Raw genomic sequence first — 26,637 nt, forward strand, 5'->3', positions numbered from 1 at the left:
AAACCAGGGACGTAACCGGGCCTTCAGACTTGTCCTGCGCTAATGGTATACCAAATTCAGCGGCCATCGCTTCAAAACTTTCTTTAAGACGCCCGCAGTCATCCGAATCCCCAGGACCAACAAACAAAAAATCATCCAGATAGTGTACCACAGCATCCAACCCTGAACGCTGAACCACCACCCAATGAAGGAACGTGCTGAACATCTCGAAATAGGCACACGAGATAGAACAACCCATCGGAAGACAACGATCGTAAAAGTAAGCCCCACCGAAACGAAACCCTAACAAAGGGTAAGAGTGAGGATGCACAGGCAATAACCTGAAGGCCGACTGAATGTCCACCTTCGCCAGCAGTGCCCCGCGACCAGCCCTGAGAACGAGCCGCAATGCACAGTCCACCGAGGAATACCGCACAGAACACAGATCCCGCGGAATACCATCATTAACAGAAAACCCCACCGGACGGGATAAATTGTGAATGAGGCGGAACTTGCCACGTTCCTTCTTAGGGACGATGGCCAATGGGGAAACCATCATGACCGGAAATGGTCGATCACGGAAGGGACCAGCAATCCGCCCCAGCCGCAATTCCTCATCCAATTTCCTCCGGACCACTGCACTCAAATGAACAACAGACGACGCATTGCGCGACCGCGCCCCCGACAACTCTCCCTGAAACGGAATCTCGAAACCAACTGAAAACCCACGCTCCAACAGAGCAGCTACGCGCACAGGCCGGTAACGACGCAGCCACGGAACCAAGGCGCCTACCAAAACAGGCGTGGGAACTACACCCGAACTACCCCTATTTACCAGCCCCCGCGGGCACCCCGGCCGGCTTCTTAGGGCACTTAAGCAGGGAATGTGGCTGCCCACATTGAGAGCACGCGTGGCGGAACCTGCAGTCGGAGAAAGAGCAGCCAGACTTGTTGAATCTCCAACAAACGTCACTGACCGCTCCCCCGCCCGATCCCGCCCCCGCCCCGGACCGAAAGGGCCGCCCGCCGCCCGGAACACCCACCGACACTCGCCCACCACTCCCAGAAGCCTGCCCAGACTTGGAGGACATATGCGTAAGCCACAGGTTAACATCCTGCGTACCCCACGACATATGAGAGTTCTCCTCCATCTTATCCCTAAAAGCCTCATCATAATTTAACCACGTCCAGCCACCGAAGCGCTGGTACGCATCAAGCACAGAGTCAGCATACGCCAACAGCAAACCATAATCGCTAGGATGCGCACGCCCCCAAACACTGGCCAGTCGCATAAAAGCACGGATCCAATTGATAATGGACCGGGCAACTGGGAAAATCTTCAAAGCCCCTGCCTCCCGCTTCGACTTCTTACGACCCCGCCGATGCACCCTGCCTTCCATAAGACGAAAAATATCAACGCAAGAACGCCGTCTAATCTTACGCCGCCAAGCACGCGGCACCCGCTCCCAAAGTTCCGTCAGGGCCACCAGCGCAGGCACGCCCCGACCCTCACTCTGCGGGGGCACGCTACTACTTCCAACAAGACCCGCCCCCTCCCCCGACCCAGGAACCGAAGAAGAAGAGGCCGACGAAGAAGAGGAGGACGAGGACGAAGACCGACCCGATGAAGAGGACGCACGCCTGCGCCTACGCTTCCCTTTACCCTTCCTAGTACGTGTCTTACCCCCAGCAACCCCAGCAGGTGCCACCTTACCCGAAACAGAAGGTCCCTCCACAGGAACGGAGATGCCACCGGAAACAACCTCCAAGGACGCCACCGACGGACGCTCCACAACAGTGACGCCTCGACCAGCCACCACCACATCAGCTGAGGTACCAGTAGCGCCCCCGCCAACAGCCACTGGCTCCGACGCAGAAACAACCGAAGCTCTCTCGCTGTGCTGCTGAACCGCCGCTCCACCGACGCTGCAAGATGAAGGTCCTGGAACTCTGTCACTCGCACCACAAGGAGACTCCTGCACAGGCATCGGACTCTGTGAAGAAAAACCGAAACCAGGAACAGAGCCCAGGAAACCAACCCCAGGCGCCCCCCCACCAGCACCCCCAGCCCCATTCGGCGACGGAGCACCCATCCATCCTAGAGGCACCCCCCCACCCCAGTAAGGAGAGAACCAACCGGGCCCCCAGCCTGGCTGCCCAGAACACCACCCCTGCTGCACAGGACCCCCCGGGAAGGACCCGAAAGGCAACCCCATAGGCCCCCCAGCACCAGTACCCCAGGCACCAGCGCCCCAGGAAGTGGAAGGCTGGGGCGACGCTTGTAATAGGCCCCCCTCTGCACGAGCAGACCCCTCTGTGCCCGAAACCAGGGCCGCATGCACCTCCGCCGCACTGCTCCCGGCAGGAGGCAATGGAAGAACTAAAGGTGCAGGCAAATCCCCGGAAGCCGCACAAGAAACGGAAGCCAAACCCCCAGCCCCGGGAATAGAACTAGAAGCCACCGAGCTGCTGCTCTCCTGCCGAACGGGCAGCCGCCCGCCCGACTTGCCCCGCCCACCAGATTTAGCTTTCCCAGCCACTTCACGCGGCCCCGCCACAAGCTGAGACACCCCCGGCATCGAAGACCGACCACCCACGCGGCCCGCGATCCCAGCTAACGCGAGGGCCGAAAGCGCATCACGCTTGGATCTGCGCTCCGGCCTACCCTGAGCCGCCTCAACAACTGGACCCACCTGCTCGTCGGGATCCTCAAGCAGGGAATCGCCGGCCCTGAAAGAGATCTCCGCCACATCGGACCGTCTCGCGCCAGCCATCGCCGCCCCCACGACCGCGCCGCCACCAAAACAAACGCGGTAGGTCGAAAAATTTTTCCTGGAGGACCCAAAACGGTTGAGTCCTCCAATGCCTGCTCCTCTTTATCCCCTTGCTTCCCACGCAAAACCCCCACCGACCAATCAATTTAAAAATTGTCACTCAGCCTTTGAAGGCCCAATCAGCCCGCACCCGATTTCTCCGCCCCCCTGACCGCCCCTACGACGATCAACACGGAGGCGCACCAGCCCCGTGTTACATTTTTGCCCTTTGACACAAGGTCTCGGGCTTTCATATGCAGAGACTAAAAGAGTGAAATTTTTTGCAACTGCTCAAGCTAGGCTTCTAGCCTAGGGGTTAAGACAGCTGACTGGGACCCTGATGGGCTGGGTTCAAGACCGGGGAAAGCACACTTTTCTCCCCAAAACTTATGTTTTACATCACGGATCCTCCCTTTTAGACCCTTCATAGCATTAAGGTCCGTCAGAGTCAAACTGTAATGGAGGTCCATGGGAGTTAAAGGGCCATAAGATATGCAGAGACTAAAAGAGTGAAATTTTTTGCAACTGCACAAGCTAGGCTTCTAGCCTAGGGGTTAAGGCCGCTGACTGGGACCCCGATGGGCTGGGTTCAAAACCAGGAGAAAGTACACTTTTCTCCCCAGCATTGAAAAACTTATGTTTTACATCACGGATCCTCCCTTTTAGACCCTTCATAGCATTAGGGTCCGTCAGAGTCAAACTGTAATGGAGGTCCGTGGGAGTTAAATAAAAAGCCCGAGAGCCTGTCTCGACGGGCGGCTCTAACGCGGAGCTGGGGGCCCGCGTTGCCGTCCGTCGGGATGATAGATAGGAGGGGGCAGGTAGGCAGAAAAATATTTTAAGAAGGGAGGAGGTCTTTCCCACCGTGGGAGGGACCTCCTATAGGTTAAATTGGGGCCGCAGGGTTGCGTGGGTGGGGGGGGTATATAAGCTGAGTGCTCGGAGGACCGTAACGGTTTCCGGTCCTCCGAGGCAGCTTTCGGGGATATCGGCGAGTCGGGCGGTATAAGGCCTACCACGTGGCGTCTTCTTTTCTCGGTGCGCCGGCTGGTTTGAGGGAGATGGCTGCTCGGCGTGTCGAGGACTCTCTGGATCCTTGTGAGTTGTCCCTAATGGCCGGAGACTCGTTAGACGAGGCGGACCCGGAGCCGGTGAGTAATGCGGCTGGGAGGGGTAGATCTTTGCCTCCAAGGCGCTCCCGTTCGGCAGCCCGAACGGCGATAGCGCTGGAGGTTGCAGGGGTGGTGCCGGCTCTGACTGGTGGCGCGGGGTCGACCCGCAGGGGCGGTGGCAGGAGGCCGGTTGTCAGGGGGAGGAGCCGTGGGGCGTCTCAGGGTAGAGCCGGGTTGCGGGTAACTCCAGCGGGGGCCTCCGGGGGGGTTATGGGCCCTCCTTCTGATGGGATTCCTGCAGCTTCCAGCTTGCCGGTGGCTGTGTTGGATGCTGTCGGGATGGCCGGAGATGGGTCGGGTTTAGAACAGGGGGGGGAGGCGGCTTCTTCCATAAGGGGGGGAGAATCTATGGCGAGGGGGTTGTTGGATCCTCCGGCCCTTCCGTCTACGTCGGGGACGGGCCAGGGGTTCCCGGTCAGCTCCCCTGGTTGGTGGCCGCCTTGGTTGTCGGGGCCTTGGGGGGCTCCTTGGGGTTCTGTTCCCTGGGCAGTGGGTCCGCCTTCGCTTCCTGGAGCTGTTCTGCCTCCGCCTTGGGGCGTTGGGGCTATGGTAGGTGGTGGCCCGCGGGGTTTTGAGGGGACGGGTGAGCAACAGCTGGGGGCTAGGAATCTGGGGCTAACATACCCTCATACCGTGCAGGTTGCTGGCCCCTCTCTGGATTTTTTCCCCCAGGATGTCATCGCTGGACGGGAGAGCAGTGCCGGAACGTCTGCGGCGAACGTATCGAGCACCGGACAGGCTGCTGCTCATCAGCCGAGAGTCGAGGAGCCGGAGCGAGTAGATCGTGGAAGTTCGGCGATGGTGGTTGCTTCGGAAGGCGCCACTCCTGGAGCGGAGGTTGCCGGACGCAGGACTGACAGCGACAGGACCACGGGTAACATGGCCCTTGTGGCTGGGTGTGGGGGCAAAGGGAGGAGGGGGAGGGGAAAGGGGAAGGGGAAGAGTAAGAAGGGCCGTAGGGCTAGGGCTTCTTCTTCGTCCTCTTCGTCTTCTTTAACCTCCTCTTCTTCTTCTTCGACGTCGTCTTCTTCGTCGGAGTCACTGAGGCGGGTTGCGGGCGCGGGGCAAGCACAGGAAGGTGACGATCGGGGGGCCCCTGCCCTCGTGGCGCTATCGGAATTGTGGGAAAAGGTTCCGCGGTCCCTGCGTCGTAAGATTAGGAAGCGTGCTTGTATTGATGTTTTTCAGCTTTTAGAGGGTCGGGTGCGCGGACGTAAGAAGAAAACTAAGAAGGCGGTAGGGAAGCCGAAGGTGGGGTTGGTGTCTCGCAATGTCTTGAACTGGACGCGGGCGTTCCTGAGGTTAGCCAGTGTCTGGGGGCGAGAGCGTCCTCAGGACTATGGTCTTCTGCTGGCCTATGGGGACTCCATTCTGGATGCTTATCAGCGGTTCGGTGGGTGGGCGTGGCTTAATTATGATGAAGCGTTTCGGGATAAGATGGAGGAGAACAGGCACATGTCTTGGGGCACGCAAGACATCAATTTGTGGTTGACGCATATGGCGAAACCCGGTGGGTCTGTTCCGAGTACTTCTGGTAAGCCGGGGTCTCCATTCCCTGTGGTAGCGCGTTCCTTTCGTCCCCCGGGAGGTCCTGGGGCGGGGGGTGGCCCAGGCGTCTGTTGGCTATTTAATAAATCGTCCTGTTCCTTTCCAGAATGCCGCTTCCGTCATGCCTGTTCCTCGTGTGGGCAAGCGCACTCGGCGCTCAAATGCCCCAAGAGAGGAGTTGGGGCGCCTTCCGCCCCAGCCAAGTGACTTGGGGGATCAGGGGTTGCCCACTCCAGTCCGGGTGGATGTCATGCAGCCTTGGTTGGACCAATACAGGGATGTTAGGGCGGCAGGGGTTTTAGCTAAGGGATTCCGCGAGGGTTTTGTAATTCCTTGTTCGATGCCTCAATCTAATGTGCAGGCTTCTAACGCGTCTTCTGTATCTCAGTTGCGGGAGGTGGTGAGGCGGAAGTTGCGTGAGGAACTCGACAGGGGGCGGGTTGCAGGTCCCTTTCGGGAGCGCCCATTCCCGGTGATGGTGTTGTCTCCGTTAGCGATCATTCCTAAAAAGGAGCCTGGTAAATACCGTTTGATCCATAATTTATCCAGACCTGTGGGGCACTCAGTGAACGATGGCATTCCTCGTGACATCTGTTCGGTTCGATATGCTTCTTTCGATAGTGCTTTACAGTTGGTGCGCATTGCTGGCCGTGGAGCCTTGTTAGCCAAAGTTGACATTGAATCGGCATTCCGGTTGCTACCGGTTCATCCGTCCTCCTATCCTTTACTGGGGTTTCGGTTCGAAGGTGCATTCTATTTTGATAGGTGTCTGCCGATGGGTTGCTCGATATCATGCGCCTTTTTTGAGTTATTTAGTTCGTTCCTCCATTGGGTTACTGTGCGGCGAGCGGGGAAGGTGTCGGTAGTTCACTACTTAGATGATTTTCTTTTCGTGGGGGGGGCGGGTTCGGAAGATTGTGAACTGCTTAAGACTACGTTTGAGCACATAGCTGCGGAATTTGGAGTCCCATTAGCTGCGGATAAATCTGAGGGGCCTATTTCATCTCTCACCTTTTTGGGCATTGAGATCGACTCGCTGTCCATGGTGACTCGGCTTCCTCAGTGCAAGGTGCGTCAGTTGCTGTCTTTGATCAACTTGGTACGGGGTACTCGAAAGCCTACGTTGCGGGTCGTTCAGTCTTTGTTAGGGTCCCTTAATTTTGCTTGTCGGGTCCTGCCTATGGGTCGGGCTTTTTCCCGTCGTTTGGCGGCAGCAACGTCAGGTGTTCGTGATCGTCGTCACTTTGTTCGTATCACTGCCGGGATCAGGGCGGATTTGCAGATGTGGTCGTTGTTCCTCACTCGTTTTAATGGGTCTCTCCCGATCCAGTTCCCGGACGTTTCCAGTTTAGATCTTGACCTGCAATCGGATGCGGCCGGTGGTGTGGGTTTCGGTCTTTATTGTCAAGGAGACTGGTGCGCTGCGGCGTGGCCGGAGAGTTGGCGGCGGGCTGGCGTTACCCGCAATGTAACCTTGCTCGAGCTTTTCCCCTTGTTGGTGGCGTGTGACTTATGGCCGGAAAAGTTGAGGAATAGGCGAGTCGTTTTCTGGTGTGACAACATGGGAGTGGTAGCAGTTGTGAATCGGCAGGCTGCCAGATGTTTGCAGGTGAATGCTGTGATGCGAGAGCTTATTCTGCGTTGTTTACGCCTTAACTTGTACATTAGGGCTCGTCACGTACCAGGCGTTCAGAACAGGCTTGCTGACGCTCTCTCTCGTTTTCAATTTTTGCAGTTTCGAGAGCTGGCCCCTGCAGCGAAGGCGGAAGGGTCTCCGATGCCAGAGCGTTTGTGGGACCTGGTGGTGAGCGGATCTGGCGAATGTTGCAGCAGTCGGTAGCTCCTTCCACTTGGACCCGGTACAATCGGGGTTTCTCGACTGTGTTTGGATTCCTGTGCGCCCGGGGTTGGGTACCAGGCCCAGTATCTGAGGTATTGCTAGCTGATTTCCTGGCCGGTTCTCATCTGGAGGGCTATTCCCGTAGTGCGGCGACTGCACACTTAGCGGGTTTTGCTTTCTTTTGTAAGGCCTTTGGTTGGTCATGCCCTGCGTCAGGTTTTCTGCCCCGCCGGATGCTGGCGGCCTGGGGTAGGGTGGCTCCGCCGCTGCCCGATTCTCGGCTGCCGGTCACGCATGCCTTGCTATCCCGTCTTATTGAGGTATTGCCGGTGGTAGCGAGTTCAGCCTTTGAAGCCTGTTTGTTCCGGGCAGCCTTTTCCTTGGCCTTTTTCGGAGCCTTGCGAGTGGGGGAATTGCTAGTTCACCCAGCGGACGGCATGGGTTCAAGGGGTCTCCAGTTTAGCCAAGTTCGGATGGATCAGAGTTCGGTGCGCCTCTTTATCGCCCGTTCTAAGTCGGACCAGCTGGGCAGGGGACGCATGGTGGTTCTACACCGTGTGGCGGGTTGTGCTTCGTGCCCCGTCCTGTCCCTGGATGCCTATATGGCGGTTCGTCCTCCTTTAGATCTGGCCTTGTTGATCCATGTGGATGGGGCTCGGCTCACGCGATATCAATTTTTAGCGGTCTTGCGGCGGGCTCTGAGTCGGTGTGGTGAGGAGCCGGCGCGCTACGGCACCCACTCCTTCCGCATCGGTGCGGCTACTAGTGCTTTTGAGGCGGGAGTGCCTGCTGCGGCTATTCAACAGATTGGCCGTTGGTCGTCCACGGCTTATCGTGGTTACATTCGTCCGGCGGGTTCCGGCCTGACAGGGTCACAGCGGGGGAGCCGGAGTTGATGGGTGATACAGCTATTGGTGTTGGGGGGTGATTGCATTGGGGTGGGTTGCTTTGGTTCACTGCATGGCTGTCTGTTACTAACCCATGGGTTTACGGGAACATGTGCTGTGCGTGACTGCTGAGTTTTGCTTTGCAGATGCTGTTCAGCGATTACTGTCGGTTTGGATCATTGGGCACTCCTTCGTCCATTGGGCGGGGGAGCGTGCGGTGGTCAGACCGTGCGGTCAACACTTGGGCCTTCGTCGGCGGGGAGTCTACGTCTCGTGGTGGGGTCAGCGAGGCATGCGTTGGCATCAGCTGCTGCCTCTTCTTGATGACCTTCGACATCGTGCTCGGCGTCCGGATCTGTTGCTGCTTCATCTTGGGGGCAACGATGTTGACTCTTTTAGCGGGAAATGTTTAATTGACACTGTAATCGATGATCTCGGGGTGATTCGGGGTTGGTTTCCTGCTGCTCGGATTGTTTGGTCTGACATTATACCGTGCCCCAAGCGGTTGGTGTCGCGCAGGTGGACCAGAGGGCTCATTAAGGTGAACCGTCAGATCGGTCGGTGGGTGGAATCTAGAGGGGGATTACAGATTAAGCACTCTTGGGTTGATGTCTCTTGTTCCGGGTTGTTTTACAGGGATAGAGTGCATCTTTCAGACATTGGGTGGGATCTATTGTTAGACGATTTTGCTTCTTGTTGTGAACGAGTGCTCGACCTCTAACCGCAGCTCTGTTCATTGTTGGGGGGGCCTGCAACGAGTTGCAGGCCCGTGGCGGTATCCCGAGCTACTGGCGGCTGGTCTCATCATGGGATGAGTGGTAGGCCGGCTGGGAGCCGTGCCGGTGGGTCGGATGACCCTGGACAATGGGGCATGTGGGGACATGCCACCCCTCGGACTCTTGCTTAGACGGCAGGGTCGGGGGCCATTTTCATCTATGTCGGTAGCTCGGGATCAGGGGTCACAATGGTGGGTTCCATTGTGGCGGTTTAATCAGGAAAAATGTTAGTTAAGGATGTTTAATATATGTGGTTTAATATATGTAAATTGTATTTAAATATGTTTTCAATAAACAGGGCTGCGGCCAGGTTTTTCCACTCAGGTCTATGTGTCTCATTGGTGTGCGGGTGGGATTGGTAATTAATGTTGAAATGGTATGCATGGGGGAAGCGGGCCGCTCCAGCTTCCGCTGTTATAAAAAGCCCGAGAGCCTGTCTCGACGGGCGGCTCTAACGCGGAGCTGGGGGCCCGCGTTGCCGTCCGTCGGGATGATAGATAGGAGGGGGCAGGTAGGCAGAAAAATATTTTAAGAAGGGAGGAGGTCTTTCCCACCGTGGGAGGGACCTCCTATAGGTTAAATTGGGGCCGCAGGGTTGCGTGGGTGGGGGGGTATATAAGCTGAGTGCTCGGAGGACCGTAACGGTTTCCGGTCCTCCGAGGCAGCTTTCCCGCCCTCCCACCCGTTAGTTCTGTGTGAGGTAGTGGGGGGTTTTATTTGGCGGTATCCCGAGCTACTGGCGGCTGGTCTCATCATGGGATGAGTGGTAGGCCGGCTGGGAGCCGTGCCGGTGGGTCGGATGACCCTGGACAATGGGGCATGTGGGGACATGCCACCCCTCGGACTCTTGCTTAGACGGCAGGGTCGGGGGCCATTTTCATCTATGTCGGTAGCTCGGGATCAGGGGTCACAATGGTGGGTTCCATTGTGGCGGTTTAATCAGGAAAAATGTTAGTTAAGGATGTTTAATATATGTGGTTTAATATATGTAAATTGTATTTAAATATGTTTTCAATAAACAGGGCTGCGGCCAGGTTTTTCCACTCAGGTCTATGTGTCTCATTGGTGTGCGGGTGGGATTGGTAATTAATGTTGAAATGGTATGCATGGGGGAAGCGGGCCGCTCCAGCTTCCGCTGTTAGGGCCATAAGATATGCAGAGACTAAAAGAGTGAAATTTTTTGCAACTGCTCAAGCTAGGCTTCTAGCCTAGGGGTTAAGACAGCTGACTGGGACCCTGATGGGCTGGGTTCAAGACCGGGGAAAGCACACTTTTCTCCCCAAAACTTATTTTTACATCACGGATCCTCCCTTTTAGACCCTTCATAGCATTAAGGTCCGTCAGAGTCAAACTGTAATGGAGGTCCATGGGAGTTAAAGGGCCATAAGATATGCAGAGACTAAAAGAGTGAAATTTTTTGCAACTGCACAAGCTAGGCTTCTAGCCTAGGGGTTAAGGCCGCTGACTGGGACCCCGATGGGCTGGGTTCAAAACCAGGAGAAAGTACACTTTTCTCCCCAGCATTGAAAAACTTATGTTTTACATCACGGATCCTCCCTTTTAGACCCTTCATAGCATTAGGGTCCGTCAGAGTCAAACTGTAATGGAGGTCCGTGGGAGTTAAAGGGCCATAAGATATGCAGAGACTAAAAGAGTGAAATTTTTTGCAACTGCTCAAGCTAGGCTTCTAGCCTAGGGGTTAAGGCCGCTGACTGGGACCCCAATGGGCTGTGTTCAAGACCGGGGAAAGCACACTTTTCTCCCCAAAACTTATTTTTACATCACGGATCCTCCCTTTTAGACCCTTCATAGCATTAGGGTCCGTCAGAGTCAAACTGTAATGGAGGTCCGTGGGAGTTAAAGGGCCATAAGATATGCAGAGACTAAAAGAGTGAAATTTTTTGCAACTGCTCAAGCTAGGCTTCTAGCTTAGGGGTTAAGACAGCTGACTGGGACCCTGATGGGCTGGGTTCAAGACCGGGGAAAGCACACTTTTCTCCCCAAAACTTATTTTTACATCACGGATCCTCCCTTTTAGACCCTTCATAGCATTAGGGTCCGTCAGAGTCAAACTGTAATGGAGGTCCGTGGGAGTTAAAGGGCCATAAGATATGCAGAGACTAAAAGAGTGAAATTTTTTGCAACTGCTAAAGCTAGGCTTCTAGCCTAGGGGTTAAGACAGCTGACTGGGACCCCGATGGGCTGGGTTCAAGACCAGGGGAAAGTACACTTTTCTCCCCAGCATTGAAAAACTTATGTTTTACATCACGGATCCTCCCTTTTAGACCCTTCATAGCATTAGGGTCCGTCAGAGTCAAGCTGTAATGGAGGTCCGTGGGAGTTAAAGGGCCATAAGATATGCAGAGACTAAAAGAGTGAAATTTTTTGCAACTGCTCAAGCTAGGCTTCTAGCCTAGGGGTTAAGACAGCTGACTGGGACCCTGATGGGCTGGGTTCAAGACCGGGGAAAGCACACTTTTCTCCCCAAAACTTATTTTTACATCACGGATCCTCCCTTTTAGACCCTTCATAGCATTAGGGTCTGTCAGAGTCAAACTGTAATGGAGGTCCGTGGGAGTTAAAGGGCCATAAGATATGCAGAGACTAAAAGAGTGAAATTTTTTGCAACTGCTCAAGCTAGGCTTCTAGCCTAGGGGTTAAGACAGCTGACTGGGACCCCGATGGTCTGTGTTCAAGACCGGGGAAAGCACACTTTTCTCCCCAAAACTTATTTTTACATCACGGATCCTCCCTTTTAGACCCTTCATAGCATTAGGGTCCGTCAGAGTCAAACTGTAATGGAGGTCCGTGGGAGTTAAAGGGCCATAAGATATGCAGAGACTAAAAGAGTGAAATTTTTTGCAACTGCTCAAGCTAGGCTTCTAGCCTAGGGGTTAAGACAGCTGACTGGGACCCCGATGGGCTGGGTTCAAGACCGGGGGAAAGCACACTTTTCTGCAATTTTATTGAGAATAGGTAAAAGAATAAGAAAAGAGTGGGCTTCTGGTTTTGGTTTTGTTTAGATAAATTAGCAAATGGATCCTGACAGGTGGCAGGAGTGAGAGACTGATAACCTCTACAGAAAATATAAGTTATAAAACGTACAATTTTACGAGCTAAGAACATAGTGTAGTGGTTAGTGCAGTCTCAATTGCAGCTATAGTGGTAGAAAAGCCGTCCCTGCAATCGTGAAATTTGAAACCGCAGTTGTCAACTGAATGACCGGAAGAATTTTTAAGGTCGTGCCGGTTTAGATCCGCGAGGTCCGTAAGGTCCGCGAAGTCCGCGTTTTTGCTTTGCTGCTCAAGTTAGGACAACTACTGCATGAAAAATAAAAAATAAAATTACTTGCCGTTAGTTTCCAAGGACCAATCACGTCAAAGAATGATGCTTGTCTGGGCCACTGTATCCTTACCCACACAGCTGCTCATAACATTGACAGTCGGCTCTTGTATAGGCCACATACATGTTATCTATTCTAGTGTATACTTACGAATGGGAATATTTTTTTTTAAAGTAAAATTCTGGAATCTCTTCTGGGCACACAGTTTGAGAGGCACTGCTTTACACCATAATACGCCTATGGCTTTAACTGCTTATCCAAGTTAATCTTCAAATACATTGCTCCTGCATTTTCAGCTGAAATATCTAGGGGGAAAACTCTACATTTTATTTCACAATTGGATAGCCGCTTAAAAACAAACGCCAGCTATCACTAGCTTATTGATGATTACCGGTATTACGCTCAGCCGTTGCCCGCAGCCTCTCTCTACCTGAAGAGAAACAAACGGGGCGGGGGAAACAGCGTTTACCAATCAGGAGGCACCGTTCAGCGACCAATCAGAACTACGCACAGTGACCATTCCGGAGCCGGCTTACAGCTCAACTTTAGATGAACTGATTTACAGCCGGAGTTATTCTGAAAGGGAGCATTTGTGTTGCCTGCCTTTCTGCTGGCAGGAGGCAGCTACCCTTCAGCTTCCACTGGAAAAAGAGCGTAGACTCTCCCTCTCCCACCCTTCTGAGCAGGAAAAGGCGACATGCAAACCTTATTGGAGCAGCCGTGCTACCGGCTTCTAGTTTCCCAGAACCCGTCCCTTCCTTCCCCCTCTCTTTACTTCGCCTTCGCTGGGTTTTGAGGCCGATTCATTGATAATGGTGCGGGCTGCTGTACATGCATTTGCCTGGAACAGATTGCGCCATGCACTCCAGCTTTAACGCGGCGGCGTGAGAAGGAGGGAGGGCGGGAGAGGCTGCTGTCTTCGGTGCCAGAGCTATCGGAGCGAAATCTTTGAAGAACGAAAAGCATTACCGTATTTCTCTCCGTGACTCCCGCAGAGGTAAAGAATGTATCGTTTTGTTGTTTTTTTAATCCAAAACGTTGCTCGCTGTACATGTTATCGCTGACTGTCATTTATCATATTAATCTCAATTGTGAAATGCATTTAATAGGAGCGAGATTTGTCACACTTTTCAGAAGCAGCTACTTCGTGACAGATTTGACTTAATCGTATTAAGATCTATTGATAGAAAGGTACTACCTGAAAAGGAAACCATCTTTCTAAACTAATCTAACAAGTTAGTGAAAGATTTCCAAATTGTAAAAATGCAGCTAGAAGAAGCCGTCGAGCTAATGGTCCTTTAAAGCTCGAAGCACGTACTTTAGATTAGAACTTACACGTTATTGAAGGGAAAAAAAAGAGGATCTATTAAGCGCAGATAACCATTTAATGTGATCTTCAGGGCATGAGATGCTAATTAATCTGCATACTGAGGCACTATCTCTAAATAAAACTGCTATTGCATCTGCTTTATTAAGGCTTGCCAACATCAGCTTGGACATAGCTATAAATCATTGATGACACGGTATACAGAGAGTTGCTTCCAAATACTTCTGGGATGCCTGGAATTGTGCACCCAAGTATGAAATTTAGATTTCCCACCAGACATGGCAGATTTATTTCTATCCAAGATGTTTAATTGCTCTTAAAGGTTGTATTTACATGTTGCAATCCTGGATGATATGGACTTTTTAAATAACCTCAGCTAATATTTTTATAACACATTTGTTGTTCAAACTACTGTATTCTGTATAGTGAAACTGTTGCCTAAAAAAAAAAATTATAAAAACGTTTCAGCAGCATTATTTACTTACACAAAGATAGTTCGGTAAATTGTAGTGCATATTTGGTAATCTTACCTGTAACGAAGTGACAAGTGAACTCAAGTTTGTAATGCTGATCACATAAGATACACCTTCATGTGAAAGGCTTAACCTGATGATAAAAGGGTGATAATTTCTTGTTCTATAGTTTAGTTAAGAATTATTTGAATCTTTATGAGTATTCTAATGCACTCCAGACACCAGAATGAAGTTAAATAGCTAGTGACTGAAACTGAAGAGTAGCCAGTGCTTGGAAAAGAAAAAAAAAATTAATCCAGGATCCTTTACAGGGCTCAACTTTTGGTGTTAGGAAAAGCCTTTGTGACCTCAGAATGAAACATTACATCAATAAGTTCATGTGAAATCTCCACTTCTGAACTGTGACTCCAGAACTAATGGGAGAAAGATATTTCTTTATGCGCATCAAGCTAAGCTTTTTTTGGATTTGTCAGCTGGTGGTGTTATAGTTAACACATGACACATCTGAGTACAAGGTTTGAAAGATTGTACAAATCTAAATTGAAACTAAAATTCCATTAGCTGAAGTTTAAAAAGTTTTAGTAACACTGCAAGAACTTGGGACAAACGTATGCAAATACAGCAGTGATATTTTGATGGAATCTATATCATTCAAAGGCATAGAAATACTCAGGCAGCCAATTCTGCAAGTTATAGGTCACGTGTGCTCTTGGGGGGTCATTTTTTTATTTCAATATTTTTTTATAGCACAATCCATTCATCAAAAATGCACTTCCCCCAATTACAAAATAAACAAGTTGAGTTTGTACAACACAACTGCTTAAAAAGAGGATGTCCTGGCATATCCACAGAGAAGTAAATGTAGACTCTAGGAACTGGCTCTGAAGCAGTGAAGCTGGTTCAGGATGAAAAAAGTGCTTACCTCCCTTTCTAGTGCCATTATACAATCTGTTTTTTCTTAGTCATAAAACGCTATGAACCCCTGTTAAAATAGCTAACTCCAAATGTTGCCTATGTGGCATGAGAGATGGGTCTCTATTCACATCCTGATCAAATGATAAATGCAGTTTTAGCATACGAGTCCCTACCACTTACAAAATAACAGCAAAAAGTGGCCTTAGTGCACTCTTACACAGGTCTTTCCCACAAACTAAGGCCACCATATTTACCTCGGGGATAAAATGACCAAATTTCAGCTTTTCCCATATATTGCATGAACTCCTACCACCGTCTATTTTGTAAGTGGTAGGGACTCGTATGCTAAAACTGCATTTATCATTTGATCAGGATGTGGCAATACTGTCATGCTGATTTTGCATAGTTAGAAAAAAAATTTTAGCACATGGTTTGCATACACATGCAAAATTTACCACGGGATGCCTCGGTACACCCCGGGGCAAGCATTCATGCTAAAAGCAGCTTTGTAAAAGGGTCCCTTTATGTTTTATAGATGAGAATGACATGGTGACAGAATTATCACTGTTCTGTCCCTGTGGGAAACCGTCTCCGTGCCATTCCTTAAGGAGCGAGGGAAGAATCAGAGTATGAATGGTCACAACCACTGAGCCTCAAGCCTTGAATTGAAGAATGCTGGTGTAGAAGGACTGAGATAGACACTAAAGAATGACAGTCTCTGGTATCCAAAGCTGATACTGTGATGTCATAATGCTTTATTACACCATTAAGAGCCAACCTCATAAGTGATGTCACAATGGCTTGATTATCCTATAATTGGCTCACATAAGAATCAGAGTATGAATAGGCACAGCCACTGGCCCTCAAGCCTTTCATTGAAGAATGCTGGTGTAGAAGAACTAAGGCTGAGAAAGACACTAAAAAATGACATGGGATTGTTTCCCATGGTTATTTGCGGGGACGGGAACGGTAATGAATTTTGTCAAATTGTCATTCTCTATTTTGTATGACTGCCCCTTTTTGCACATGTATTAGCAAGAGGTATGGGTGAGAGTACAATCAGTCCTATATATTCAGGCTGATTTGTGGAAATTATTAGCACTGGATGTGGTTCTGTTACATTAAGAAACCTCAAATACAAAATAACCTCCAGTTTTTTTATGCTGAGTATAATTGTCGGCAACAGCAATAGCAAAGCCCATAAGAATTGAAAGCACTGAATCTCTGGTGATGGCAAAGTTAATCTGGATCAATAATATCATTTCTTCTGGGTTTGTTTGTTTGTTTTTTAAGAAAAGATTAGCAAGACATTATCCAGATAAGCACTTATTCTTATTTAACCTGCATGATAAATTCTAGGCAGCAGGAAAACATAGCACCTGCTTTATGAAGCTATGTTAGAAGCATCTACATGTGCAAATAGCATTTATACATGTAAAAAGTGATTTCAGAAATTTCAAGGGAGCATGGCATAAGCATGATTTGTAAAATGTTATATATGAATTTCTCATTTCACATTTTGTACCTTGCAAAGCAAGAGAAACAAGTTATATAAACGTTCTTGTTTTGGCTAGGGCTTAAAACAAGGGATCGAAAGTGTTATGGTCCTTAATACCCCACTCCCCTCTTTTTTTTGTCTTCTAAGTAGAATCCCTGCTCAACTGGATCCTGTCATATGTATAATCATCTGAGATGGGATCACTGTGGAGGCAGTTCTATAAGTAGGCACCTCCCTTTAGGTGTCCCAATGTGGTGCGCTGAGAACCAGTGGCATAGTAAGGGGATGGGGTGAACTCTTGGTGGGCGCTGGCACCTCTCAGCTCTCCGGTCTGCTGCTCACACCATCCTGGTGCCCCTCTGAAATCACTTCAGGGTCGCAGGGCCAGGAAGTAACATCAGAGGGAAAGCCAATGCTGGCGCGAGCAGCAAACCGGAGAAGCTACTTGCACTGGTGAAGGGAGGACATGAGTGTGGCAGGGAAGGGGCAGAGAGGGGGGCACCCTCTGATGAGAACCTATTCTGTATATGGGCAGCCAGATTCCATTATAGATTACCCATGTTGGCATACTTTACATTTTTGCACTTGCAGGTAAACCAGCCATAAACCTAGCATAACTGTGGTCATGAAAATATGGTAGAGGTGCACATAAATTACAGTATTCACTAAATAAGTGCATATGTAGGAGCTCCAGCCATGCATGTGTGCTGATACAGAATAGCATTTAGGCAGTCTTAAGTTTTCAAGTTTATTTAAATTTTGTTATCCCGCCTTTTCAAAGTTTCAAAGTGGCTAACATTCATAATACATTTGAGTAATGTAAAGACAATTAAGACAGAATAATAAAATGACATCAAATATTAAAAGAACTTCAATGTTTTAAAAAACAGCAACATAACACTAAACTTTAAAACAGATGAATATACTGGCACAAAAAGGGGGGGGGGGAAGAACTACAATATTTTTGAAAGGAAAGAGCAAAAATGGAAAAAACAAAAGGTAGGATGGATACTGCAGTTCTTTCTTGAGCATAAAGGCTGGTCAGAAGAAAATTCTACTAGTTGGTTAAAAGAGAACATCCTTAAAAGGACAGTTGCACTGCAAAAAGCATAGTTTTTTAAGCTGGATCTAAATTTGTCTAATGAATTCTCAAATATAAGCTGGCGCTGAGTTCCATAATGTGTGGGCAGTGTCAGAAAATGCAATTTCTCATAGTATTAATAACCCTTAGGGCTCCTTTTACAAAGGCACGTTAGCGGTTTAACGCGCATAATAGCGTGTGCTAAACTGCCGGCCGCGTTGGCCGCTACCGCCTCCTCTTGAGCAGGCGGTAGTTTTCAGGCTAGCGCGGGGGGTTAGCGTGTGATTAAAAGTCGTATGCGATAAAGCTGCTAATGCGGCTTCGTAAAAGGAGCCCTTAATGTAATGTAATGTAATGTAATTTATTTCTTATATACCGCTACATCTGTTAGGTTCTAAGCGGTTTACAGAAAATATATATTAAGATTAGAAATAAGAAAGGTACTTGAAAAATTCCCTTACTGTCCCGAAGGCTCACAATCTAACTAAAGTACCTGGAGGGTAATAGAGAAGTGAAAAGTAGAGTTAGAGGAAAAATAAAAATAAAATAAACATTTTAACAAGACAGCATTGATCTAAATACTTTGGAAGGTAGAAGAGAGGAGAGAAAGGAATAGAAGCAGAAGGGGGAGCCGTTGAACAGTAGAATTCTGGAGAAATTTAAATGATAGAAATAGAACAAAACAAAGACAAAAGGCAAAACAATAGATAAGATTAAAGATAAATCATAAGCTGGAAAGAAAAATAAAATAAAACTTTGTCTTCAATCCACGGTTTCAGCGTCAGTGATGAAGTGGAGCAAGTAAGTTTAGGAGGAGCGATTGACGTTTCCAGAAAGGGCTTCTTCAGGGAAGAGACTTGGCAGACAGTCCCAGGATGCCTATGTCTCCTCCCCTGCGATGTTCTCCCATCCATGCATTCCCTCCCAGACACACTGCCCATGCCCCAGCCACTCCAAGGAGGCTGCCCCAGATGAGGCCCACGGTGAATGCAGGATTCTCTCCTCTGCGGGAAAGCCGCCCGGAGCCGACAGTCGATCTTCTTAGCGGATTGCATGGGGGGAAGAGTTCACACTCTTGGTAGGATCGGGTCTGATGGGGATTACGAGTAAATTTTGGTAAGCTGAACAGAGTGTACGTTGGATGGAGTGGGGGAATGGGGACTTGTATACAACCTTTTTGATGGAGTTGACATTTGACATTCAAAAGTGATGGGCACTGGAGGATTAAGTGACTTACCAGGGTCACAAGGAGCAGCACTGGGATTTGATCTCGCAACCTGACTGCAGAGACAGCAGCTTTACCAGTGAGCCACACCTACCCACTTATGAGTATAAGTGCTAATTTCTATATAATTATGCATGCAAGGGGTGCACAAATGCAGACACTCAATTACAGAATTGCCCTTGCCAAGTATAAGTGCCATTCTTATATGCAGAACCTGTCTCTTTTGATCTATGTCTATTTTTATAAAGGTGCTTCTCCCACTATATGTGCTAGGTAATATTTGTTGGCTTCCTTATATGTATTTTACAAAAGTTTCCGAGATGGCAGAGCCTATTGTAAAACACCAGAAAAATATGAATATCCTAGTCTGGACCTCACACTTCCACATATTCCCCCTCGTTCTATAATCTTGTGCACCCAATTTTATGCTTAGCACAGGTTATAAAATTCTTACAATTATGTCTGTAACTTACCCTCCCCCCCCTTTTTTTTTTTTTTTTTTTTTACAAAATCGTAGCACAGTTTTTAGCGCCGGCCGTGGCTGTAACAGTTTTGACACTCATACAATTCCTAAAAAGTCTAGGCAGTTTACAATAAACTTACAAAATAATTGCCCTGCTAATCATATTCATATCCTCTACATAAGTACACCAGTAAGTAACTGTATCCTCTAAAGAGTAAGAAAATCTCTGATCTTAAATTACTGTATTTTTCGCTTCATAAGATGCACTTTTTTTTCCACCCAAAATTGGGTGGAAAGTTCGGTGTGTCTTATGAAGCGGAGACAACTTTTTTTTTTTTTTAAACACCCCCACCCACCCTGTTGTACCTTTTTTTTAAATGTCCCACTCGTTGGGGGTACATGGGCTGACTGCTACCCGCCCCTGGCGCTGCTCCCTGCCTGTCTGCCGCCGCTGCTCCCTGCTCACCGCTGCTGCTCCCTGCTGGCCGCCATTGCGCTGCAACTCCAGGAAGGGAAGGGCCATCGTGCAGCGATTGCACGTCGCCGGCCCACAATCCTTCTCACGATGTCAGAACTTGAATTGCAGTGCAGCGGCAGACCCTGGCCACAGGAGGAGGAATCAGCGGAGGGTAGGCAGGCTTCATCGCGGCAGGAGGACGAAGGATAAAGGCTGGAAGGCAGTGAGGGAGAGGAGGCACGAACTCGGGACATGGGAGGGAGAACGTAGGACAAATGCTGGAAGGCAGTGAGGAGACATGGGAGGGAGGTAGGTCAAAGAACAAAGGCTGGAAGGCAGTAAGTGGGAGGAGGCACGAACTCGGGACATGGGAGGGAGGGAATAGAAAGGGATAATTGTTGGGCCTGAGTGAAGAAAGGAAGGACGGCGACTCATGAAATCACCAGACAACAAAGGTAGGAAAAATTATTTTATTTTCAATTTAGTGATCAAAATGTGTCTGTTTTGATAATTTATATCTGCTGTGTGTATTGTGTATGTGTATATGAAAAATGAAAGGAACAGCCTGGCAAAGAGGGAGGGGGACAGGGTGCAGAGCCTGGCGGCAGGGAGTGAGGTGGGGCTGGGTGCAGAGCCTGGTATATATTAGTACACAATTTGGTTGGGTGTGTGGGGGTGTTTTTTTTTTTTGTTTGTTTGTTTGTTTGTTTTTTCCTGGTTTTCCTACTTTAAATCCAGGGTGTGTCTTATGGTCCGGTGCGTCTTTCGGAGCAAAAAATACGGTAACTATTATTCGTAGACCATTCATTCACAAAAACACCTCAACAAATAATTGTGTCTTCAAGAATTTGACAAATTAAACTGCCAGTTGGCACTAACAAATAATTATTGATGATGATAGGTATTAATTGTCCTTTAACTGCACTTATAGGGAGAAGTGGCTTAGTGGTTAGAGCTACAGCCTTGGCACACTGAGGTTGTGAGTTTAAGCCCCATGCTGCTCCTTGTGACCCTAGGCAAGTCACGTAATCGTCCATTGCACAAAATAATAATAATAATAATAATTTTATTCTTATATACCGCCAAAGCCATAATAATTTGAGGTGGTTTACAATAAGAAGTGCTGGACAATCGGAGAAAAAGCACAATGTAAAATCATCAGATAGCGACATACAGATAAAAGTAGTAAAACAATGAATCCTTAGGTTACAAATTGATTAAACTGCTTTGAATTTGTAACCCCAAAAAGTGGTTTAAAAGTCCCTTTCCCTTTCCCATTCCCTATGTGCAAGGGGGTGTGAATGTAGGAGGCATAAGAGTGGGTCAGGGGCATTCTTGGAATTTATGCATTAACTGGACAATATTCAGCGCTATTTAACTATTCAGAAACAGTTCAGACCAATTTAATAATGCTTAACTGGTTAAATGCTAGTATTTGTTGCAAGATAAGGTGGTCTCAGCTGAATATTTGCAGTTAACGGCTAAAAGTTACCGTATTTTTCGCTCCATAAGACACACTTTTTTCCACCCAAAAGTGGGTGGAAATCTCGGTGCGTCTTATGAAGCGAAGGTGCAAAATTTGGAATCCCCCTGCACAGCTGCAACAGCCCCCCTCCTCCTGCGCACCACCTTGCCCGCCGGCCCCCCCCATACAATTGCAAAACACTCCCCCGCACCACCTATCAGCACAGCTCGCCACCCCCAGTATAATTACAAAACACTTCCCCCGCGCTGCAGCCACACTACTTTTTTTTTTTTTTTTTTTAAACAAACCCCCCCCCCGCTGCTGTTGCCGCTGCCGCCAAACCTTTTTCCAAGCCTGGTGGTCCAGCGTATGGCTCTGTATTCCCAGCAGCAGGCGCACGAGTCAGGAGTGCAGAGGTTAGGGCCAAGCTTTACACGCTCCTGCTTGGGCCCGCGCCACTTTCCGAATGGCTGGCTGCAGTTCTTGTTACTGAGCACTTTCCAAGCACTTCAAAGCACTAAGGCACTTTTTTTAGCACTTTAAAGTACTACTGATATAATATATAATATATATATTTTTTGTATTTATGTATATTTTAATGAAGCAAGCTTGTGGAGATATTTCTAAGATTATTGATCCAACACAAGTAATTCCAGTATTTACTCCTTAAGTTTCTTCAGTATTTTATGTTTGAGTTAACCTTTTTTCCCACTTTTTAGGACACAAGAAAGATTACCTCAGTTTACATTCAGATCGGTTTATATTTGCATATATACAGTAGATATAATTATAGACCTCAATCAATTACTTTAGTATTTATATGTGTAGTGTTCAGAGCTATAAACACATGACTCTGCTACAGGTTTATAAAGCATAAAATTAACCAAGCATAGAACAAAGCAATTAAGGGCCTTACTCACACTTTTCATACAGTATATGTAATGGGCAACTATATATTTTAATTTTATGTACTGTACAAATCTAGTTTGAATGAATCGGGACTTTTCCTGTGAGTCTGAATATAGCAACATATCAGCTAATTAAAAGTAAATGGGTGGTAATGCATAGTGAAGACACGGAGATTGCGAAGATCTACAACATGACATAATCAAGCTCAAGAAATGGGCATCAACATGGATAAGTGTAAAGTGATGCATCTCATGCACGAAAACAGGATGTCCGGGGCGGTACTTGGAGAGACCTCCTAGGAAAGAGACTTGGGAGTTCTGATCGACAAGTTGATGAAGCCGTTCACACAATGCGCAGTAGTGGCGAAAAGGGCAAACAGAATGTTAAGAATGATAAAGAAGGGGAACATGAACAGATCGGAGAAGGTTATCGTGCAGCTGTACCGGTCCATGGTGCGCCCTCACCTGGAATACTGCGTCCAGCACTGGTCGCCATACATGAAGGACACAGTACTACTCGAAAGGTTCCATAGAAGAGCGACTAAAATGGTTAAGGGGCTGGAGGAGTTGCCGTACAGTGAGAGATTAGAGAAACTGGTCCTCTTCTCCCTTGAAAAGAGGAGACTGAGAGGGAACATGATCGAAACGTTCAAGATACTGAAGGGAATAGACATAGGGGTCCTTTTATCAAGCTGCGCTAGCGGGGTTAGCACGTCAGACATTTCATCACGCGCTAACCCCCGCGGCAAGCAAAAAAACTGCCTGTTCAATGGAGGCATTGGCGACTAGCGCGGCAGGTGGTTTAACGCGCAGTATTCCGCACGTTAAATCCCTACCGTGCCTTGATAAAAGGACCCCTTAGTAGATAAAGACAGGTTGTTCACCTTCTCCAAGGTAGGGAGAACGAGAGGCCACTCTCTAAAGTTGAAAGAGGATAGATTCCGTACAAACGTAAGGAAGTTCTTCTTCACCCAGAGAGTGGTGGAAAACTGGAATGCTCTTACGGAGTCTGTTATAGGGGAAAACACTCTCCAGGGATTCAAGACAAATTTGGACAAGTTCCTGCTAAACTGGAACATACACAGGTGAGTCTGGACTCATTTAGAGCACTGGCCTTTGACCTAAGGGCCGCCATGTGAGCGGACTGGGCACGATGGACCACTGGTCTGACACAGCAGTAGCAATTCTTATGTGGTGTTTTTTTCTTTTTTACATGCATGATTCATAGTAGAGCAGAAATGTAAATAAAACTTTTTTTGTATTGCTAAATAAACAGGCTGAGTGCAACATGGGTATTTGAAATCATTCTGTAGAAAACTTAATCACAAACTGAAAAACTTCTGAGCTTTGTAAAACATACCAGTAACATTGCTCTTAATGGAAAGCTGTTTTACACACTAAATGCAAATTTCTTTTAAGCAAGTGCTGTGGACATTTAAATCTCAAACTCAAAACCAAACCAAGCAGATTTACATCTGAAACATAAAATCAAATAAAAGAAATGGAAAAATTTAAATCTTATATTGATCTCTTTGAATACAGAAATTTGAATATTATCAGACCAAGAAGGTGATAAACTGTGGAGGTTGTACAGGTAAAAATAGTATTCTAAAGTTCTGGAAAAGTTGTCCTGCAGCACAGCGGTATGTATTCAATTCCATTACTACTTTCCTGGCTCACTGCAAGAATTGCTGTTTGCGTCGGACAGTATGGTACAAAGGTGTTTTCGGACTGGCCACTTCAATGTGATTAGCTTACGGCTTTGGCTCACTCTTCTCTGCTACAGTGACCTTAGCTTCTGACCATCGGTTCCTAAGCTCTGCACTCATTTTTCTCTTTTTCTCACTGTACCCTGTGGCTCTTGCTTGACTGAATTGTGCAAAGGACTGTGACCACTCTGAATGCTGGGCTGCCTTTGTTGTCTTTGCCAGCACAGTGTTCCTATGCATCTGATCCTGGAGTACTATAACAGGGGGCTACAGACAGCAGATGGATGAACATGATCAGGACATAAGGTGTTTGTTTCCAGAAAGAACGCCTAAAAATGTACAAATACTTCTAGCCTGTTCTTTAACTTTTAACTATGAACACAAAAGCTTGGCAAAACAGTGGATCCAGAGGAACAAACAGTTTGCCACCAGTGGCAGTCCATCCTGGGTGCACGCCCCAAGGGGGTGCACAGCTGGCCACCCACCGGGGAATAGGCTGCCGCCGGGGAAAGGCTTCCCTATTGGGCGAAGTTGTATCTGTCTGTATGTATGTAAGGGACATGGCTTTCTGATAGCATTGACTGTACACGATCAATTGACTGTACAGGATCTGGTTGTTTAGTTTTACAATGTATGTGTTGGAGACCTATCATAGGACCTCTTTTACCAATCCAAAGTAAAGGTTTCTACTGCAGCCCGGGATGCAAAATGCTCTGATGCTGCTCCGTTGCTCATAGGAATTCTTTGAAAGCCAGAGCAACATCTGAAACTCAAAATCAAAGTGTGCACCAAAGTAGCAATGCTAAAAATCAATTTGCCACCTAAACTGAAAAGTTCAACACACAGGTTCCTCAGAATGCCACACTGAATGTTCGTGTGGTAGCCGTCCTCATAGGAACATTTAAGTGTGTGAATTTTTGTTATTTTGTAGCATTTCATAAAGTGCAAGTGCTTCAATAAATAATTATCATTTTTGTTATAATTTTTAAATCGTTATCATGTTATGTTATATTTTTTAAGGAATACTGCAAAAGCAATACTTAGCTTTACAAAACTGGGTCTGCCTCAATCCCCACCTGAGCATTTAGCACTCCAGGCCCTGGCAGAAACCTAAAAAGGGGGGGGGGGGGAAGGTTAGGATTTAAATGAAAAATATTTAAGCTTTTTTTTGTTGCTACTGAGTTGTATAAATATATATTGCTGCAAATGTGCAAAAATCTTCATTGTCACAAGTACAAAGCAGTACTTGTATATGTAACCCAATTTGATTGCATCCACAGAAAAAAAAAAGTATATCACACTCCACCATCTTTCCCTTTATAAAAAAAATACCCCCAAATGTATGCATGTTTGTTTGTTTTTGTGCAAAAAAAGATTGCTGCAATTTCATTCTCAAATATAAACCAACGCATATATAGTAATGTTATTTCAAAGTTCCAAACATGAATTCACTTTTACTTACCTGTAAACCAAATGCTCATGTCCTTGGTATTGCTATGCACAGCAAGCCAGCAGAAACAAACCTTTTACAATCAAACTGCAAATCAAATACACTTGTCACTCATGCTAGGTCTGTATACTGAAAGCACACAGATGTAAGCCAGTTTTATCCATCTGCAAATCACATTTCTATCCATCAAATCTATCGTGCATGCAGCAAGCATTCCTAAGCCTAACAGCAACAAAGATTTGATTCCTTCTAGCAGCATTATTAGGAATAAATGAGCACAGCAAATCAGTGCCTAATATGCATGTCTGAACAAAGACAAGCCAAACATTTGGTTAAATCAGTTGTCTATGGGGCAAGAGGTGAATTGGGAGGGAGGTCTTTGGGGTAGGAGGCATCAGGAGGAGGGGGGCCTTGTATTCAAGGTTTTGGGAGGAGGTGTTTGGGGTGTGGAGGGATGTGATTGAGAGAATCTTCGGGTGGAGGGAAGGGGAGGATGGCAGATCTTTATTTAGGGGTCCTTTTATGAAACTGCAGTAAAACGTGGCCTTAGCGTGTTTTTATATGGGTCATTCCTGTGCACAACAGCCATTTTTCTGCATGGGTAAAATGGTTACTTTTCCAATTTTTAAATTAATGGTCTATAATATCGCCAAAATTCACCCTTTCCTCTCTGAGCACACTACCCGGACCCTTGTCCACACTTTCGTAACCTCAAGCTTAGATTATTGCAATCTACTTCTAACTGGTCTCCCGCAGTGCTGCCTCTCCCACTTGCAATCTGTGCAAAACTCTTCTGCACAACTCATCTTCAACTAACCTCGCTACACTCGTGTCACCCCTCTCCTTAAATCACTTCAGTGGCTCCCTATCCGCCTTAGCATACAGTTCAAGTTCTGCTGCCCCTCAATCTCTCTCCTGTCTTTTCTCTCCTTATACACCTCCCAGAGAACTCCGTTCCTAAGATAAGCCACTCTTAGCTGTACCCTTCTCATCCACTGCCAATTCCAGACTTCGTTCCTTTCATCTAGCTGCCTCCTTTGCCTGGAATAAATTGTCTGAATTTGTCTGCCAAGCCCCTTCCCTTGTTTAAAAGCAGACTGAAAACCCACCTTTTTGATATAGCCTTCAATCCTTAACCCTACTCCTCTGTCCACCAACCCAGCCAGCCGATTAACTGTTCCCCTTAACTGTATCCATGACATTCTGCTTGTCTGTTTAGATCAGGGGTGTCAAACTCAATCACATTAAGGGGCCGAAATCCAAAACACAGGCTAACTCGCAGGCCAGACCCTGCCCCCATAATAATAC

The 26,637-nt window shown here is 47.7% G+C and overlaps 1 protein-coding gene across 1 annotated transcript in view; it reads left to right on the forward strand.

Moving 5' to 3' along the window:
- Window positions 1–12,851: 12,851 nt before the first annotated feature.
- Window positions 12,852–26,637, forward strand: part of LOC117358775 (heparan sulfate glucosamine 3-O-sulfotransferase 1-like) — a 159,595-nt gene continuing 145,809 nt past the window's right edge. Inside the window, exon 1 of the mRNA XM_033940418.1 lies at window positions 12,852–13,355. The gene's annotated coding sequence lies outside the window, so the exon portion shown is untranslated. The remainder of the gene's footprint in view (window positions 13,356–26,637) is intronic.

Source organism: Geotrypetes seraphini, chromosome 4 (assembly GCF_902459505.1).
Source record: "Geotrypetes seraphini chromosome 4, aGeoSer1.1, whole genome shotgun sequence".
NCBI classification, from domain to species: domain Eukaryota; kingdom Metazoa; phylum Chordata; class Amphibia; order Gymnophiona; family Dermophiidae; genus Geotrypetes; species Geotrypetes seraphini.